Raw genomic sequence first — 5,290 nt, forward strand, 5'->3', positions numbered from 1 at the left:
CACACTTCATCAGTCTCTCATTCACAATTTGACAAGCACTTGATAATGCCTCGAATTTCCCGTCTGAATCTCCTTTGTGTGGCTGTAATGCCCCTAAAAAAATATGCCTTTGTGGCCAGTGGCCGTTGTGCCCTTGGGCTGAATATAATAACTATAATTCCCTTTTCCCGGTTGTGTGCCGAAGCATCTCTCACTCACATGGCTAACAGTCACCTGATCAGGTCTTTCTCACAGGGTACACGTGAAGACAGACACATCAGGGATGCAATGAGCATGATGCATCAGATTAGAATGTTGAGCTTATAATGTTGATAGACTATTTCTTCACATTATAAGCACAGCAATATGCACATGGCTGTAGGCTATAAGTCCAAATGTTCCATCAGCAGGAAAACTCCATTCTCAAAAGTGACCACAAATGCGATTATACATGTAATGTAATTATTATAAAGGTGCATTTCTATGGTGAAAATGATCTACCCCAAACTTTAAACTCACAAGCTGCTTATATATGCCATTTAGTCTCTACGTCCCTTGTGAAGCGGATTAATGTGCTGCATTAATGTGTTGCATTTTATTTGGCTGTGATACAAACCTTATCAAGACATATAGGCCCGTGGGCTATGATCTGAAAAAGTAGCCAAAAAAGAATGCGCTGTTTGCATTAATCTGTGCATCATTCACAAGTGATAATATGTCATGATAGTATGATTTCGTCTTGTCTTTACATATACTAAATAATATATGTGTGAAATTTGTTATGATTCAGAATGGACCATTTTCATGCACCTGTGTTGAATCAGGGGCATGAAAACAACACGTCTCAGCACTTAAATAGCGAATGGAGGACGCTTTTCCCGTGGTTCATTTCATGCCAGCCAGCAAGGCTATACTCCTGTAAAGAAAAGCAATGTGCTTAATATTAGAACGTATAGTAAGTAGGCCTAGGCTATAGAAAGCTGATGGGAGCCTCCTCTTTTTAATAGAGGCCGTCATTCTATTTTCTCACGCAATTGCATTGCCTATAGAAATGTTGCCAACGTGAGCTCATGGGCACTCGTGAAGTGTTTGATTCAATTTTTTCGATGACATTTGCATTGATGTCTGGTGATTAGAGGACAATTACAATCAGGCAGTTATCAAGTTTGTTGGGCTACTAATGGCCATCAGCATCAGAGCTTGGAAAGCCTAAATACAGTGAAAACGGTCATATGGAATTTGACTGCCGTCATGACCACCAGTGTGGCGGTAATATGGTGTTGCATTCTGGGGATGAAAATTGTCTGACTCGTACCTACATGTCCACTGCATGAACTTTACAAAAATAATGTAATCATGACTTTGACAGCAGTCGACTGCAAGTTTCTGCAATTGCTTTTCACTAACTTCATTGCCTGCATTGTGGGAGGCTCTAATGTCAACTCATCATTAGGTGGCAGGAAGCCTAACAGTTAAAAGTGTTTGGGCCAGTAATCGAAGGTTGCTGGTTCAACTCAAATAGGTGAAAAATAAACTCAGCAGAAAAAGTAGTCCCTTTGTCTTTCAAAGATATTTTGTAAAAATTCAAATAATTTCACAGATCTTCATTTTTAAAGGGTTTTAAACACTGTTTCCCATGCTTGTTCAATGAAACATAAACAATGAATGAACATGCACTTGTGGAATGGTCGTTAAGACACTAACAGCAAAGACGGTAGGCAATTAAGGTCAGAGTTATGAAAACTTAGGACACCAAGGGGCCTTTCTACTGGCTCTGAAAACACAAAAAAGATGCCCAGGGTCCCCTGCTCATCTGCGTGAACGTACCTTAGGCATGCTGCACGGAGGCATGAGGACTGCAGCTGTGGCCAGGGCAATAAATTGCAATGTCTATCCTGTGAGACGCCTAAGAGCGGAGCTACAGGGAGACAGGATGGACAGCTGAACTGCCATGGAATGTCAGTGTACTGCCATGGCCAGCGAAGAGCCCTGATCTCAATCCCCCCAGAAATATCTGGGAACCTGCAGGTGCCTTGGTGGAAGAGTGGGTAACATCTCACAGCAAGAACCGGAAAATCTGGTACAGTCCATGAGGAGAAGATGCACTGCAGTACTTAATGCAGCTGGTGGCCACATCAGATACTGATTGTTACTTTGATTTTGACTCCCCCCTTTGTTCAGGGACACATTATTCCAATTATGTTAGTCACATGTCTGTGGAACTTGTTCAGTTTATGTCTCAGTTCTTGAATCTTGTTATGTTCATACAAATATTTACACGTTAAGCTGCTGAAAATAAACGCAGTTGACAGTGAGAGGATGTTTCTTTTTTTGTTGAGTTCATGTTGATGTTCCCTTGAGCGAGGCAATTATCCCTTATTATTGCTCCTGTAAATTGCTCTGGATATGAACGTCTAAATTACTCAAATGTCATGTTTGACCAATGTGAACTTGACCAAAGACTTGATTGAAACAGGAATCAATTTGCAGTGATTTGTGTGCAGTGGATATATACTGTATACACATTAAGATGATATTTGAGGGCTTTCTCTCACTAAAATTGATTCTACAATGTGTACACACGTAATATTATATTATGATTTCAGTTTGAGTATGTGATATGGGGGTTAGATACATGTTCATTTCGACATTATAAAGAACATATTTATAAACAATGGCAACACTGCCGTGTTGACCTGAGCCTTTCTGTTGGAAAACCATATTAGTATCCGACTTTCAGCTGTCGCAGAAGAGCACCTTCCCGACTTCACGTCTCGACTTTCAGCTGTCGCAAATGCATCTTCCCGACTTCACTTCTCGACTTTCAGCTGTCGCAGAGAGCACCTTCCCCGACTTTACTTCTCGACTTTCAGCTGTCGCAGAGTGCACCTTCCCGACTTCACTTCTCGACTCAGCTGTCGCAGATCTGCACCTTCCCCGACTTCACGTCTCGACTTTCAGCTGTCGCAGAGCACCTTCCCGACTTCACTTCTCGACTTTCAACTGTCGCAGAGGCACCTTCCCCGACTTCACTTCTCGACTTTCAGCTGTCGCAGAAGGCACCTTCCTGACTTCACGTCTAGACTTTCAGCTGTCGCAGATGCACCTTCCCGACTTCACGTCACGACTTTCAGCTGTCGCAGATGCCTTCCCGACTTCACGTCTCAGAGCTTTCAGCTGTCGCAGATGCACCTTGCCCGACTTCCGCGTCTCGACTTTCAGCTGCCGCAGAGGCACCTTCCCGACTTCACTTCTCGACTTTCAGCTGTCACAGAGGCACCTTCCCTGACTTCACATCTAGACTTTCAGCTGTCGCAGATTGCACCTTCAGGCTTCACGTCACGACTTTCAGCTGTTGCAGATGCACCTTCCCGACTTCCACGTCTCGACTTTCAGCTGTCTCCAGATGCACCTTCCCGACTTCACATCTCGACTTTCAGCTGTCGCAGAAGGCACCTTCCCGACTTCACTTCTCGACTTTCCTTCAGCCATGAAGGCACCTTCCCGACTTCACTTCTCGACTTTCACGCTGTCGCAGATGCACCTTCCCCGACTTCACGTCTCGACTTTCAGCATCGCAGAGAGCACCTTCCCGACTTCACTTCTCGACTTTCAGCTGTCGCAGAAGGCACCTTCCCGACTTCACTTCTCGACTTTCAGCTGTCGCAGAGGCACCTTCCTGACTTCACGTCTAGACTTTCAGCTGTCGCAGATGCCTTCCCGACTTCACGTCACGACTTTCAGCTGTCGCAGATGTGCACCTTCCCCCCGACTTCACGTCTCGACTTTCAGCTGTCGCAGATGCACCTTCCCCGACTTCACGTCTCGACTTTCAGCTGTCGCAGATGCACCTTCCCGACTTCACTTCTCGACTTTCAGCTGTCGCCCAGATGCACCTTCCCGACTTCACGTCTCGACTTTCAGCTGTCGCAGAGGCACCTTCCCGACTTCACTTCGACTTTCAGCTGTCGCAGAGGCACCTTCCCGACTTCACTTCTCGACTTTCAGCTGTCGCAGAGAGCACCTTCTGACTTCACGTCTAGACTTTCAGCTGTCGCAGATGCACCTTCCCGACTTCACGTCACGACTTTCAGCTGTCGCCAGAGTGCACCTTCCCGACTTCACGTCTCGACTTTCAGCTGTCGCAGATGCACCTTCCCGACTTCACGTCTCGACTTTCAGCTGTGTCGCCAGAGCACCTTCCCGACTTCACTTCTCGACTTTCAAGCTGTCTGAGAGCACCTTCCTGACTTCACATCTAGACTTTCAGCTATGCGAATGCACCTTCCCGACTTCACGTCACGACTTTCAGCTGTCGCAGATGCACCTTCCCGACTTCACATCTCGACTTTCAGCTGTCTCAGATGCACCTTCCCCGACTTCACATCTCGACTTTCAGCTGTCGCAGAGCACCTTCCCGACTTCACTTCTCGACTTTCAGCTGTCGCAGAGGCACCTTCCCGACTTCACTTCTCGACTTTCAGCTGTCGCAGATACACCTTCCCGACTTCACGTCTCAACTTTCAGCTGTCTCAGATGCACCTTCCCCGACTTCACTTCTCGACTTTCAGCTGTCTCAGATGCACCTTCCCCGACTTCACTTCTCGACTTTCAGCTGTCGCAGATGCACCTTCCCGACTTCACTTCTCGACTTTCAGCTGTCGCAGATGCACCTTCCCGACTTCACTTCTCGACTTTCAGCTGTCGCAGATGCACCTTCCCGACTTCACTTCTCGACTTTCAGCTGTCGCAGATGCACCTTCCCGACTTCACTTCTCGACTTTCAGCTGTCGCAGATGCACCTTCCCCGACTTCACGTTTCAACTTTCAGCTGTCGCAGAGGCACCTTCCCCAACTTCACTTCTCGACTTTCAGCTGTCGCAGATGCACCTTCCCGAATGTCACATACACATGGTTAGCAGATGTTAGTGTGAGTGTAGCGAAATGCTTGTGCTTCTAGCTCCGACAATGCAGTAATAACCAACAAGTAATCTAGCTAACAATTCCAAAACTACTACCTTATAGACACAAGTGTAAGGGGATAAAGAATATGTACATAAGGATATATGAATGAGTGATGGTACAGAGCAGCATAGGCAAGATACAGTAGATGGTATCGAGTACAGTATATACATATGAGATGAGTATGTAAACAAAGTGGCATAGTTAAAGTGGCTAGTGATACATGTATTACATAAGGATGCAGTCGATTATATAGAGTACAGTATATACGTATGCATATGAGATGAATAATGTAGGGTAAGTAACATTATATAAGGTAGCATTGTTTAAAGTGGCTAGTGATATATTT

This window comes from Oncorhynchus keta, chromosome 6 (genome assembly GCF_023373465.1).
Source record: "Oncorhynchus keta strain PuntledgeMale-10-30-2019 chromosome 6, Oket_V2, whole genome shotgun sequence".
NCBI classification, from domain to species: domain Eukaryota; kingdom Metazoa; phylum Chordata; class Actinopteri; order Salmoniformes; family Salmonidae; genus Oncorhynchus; species Oncorhynchus keta.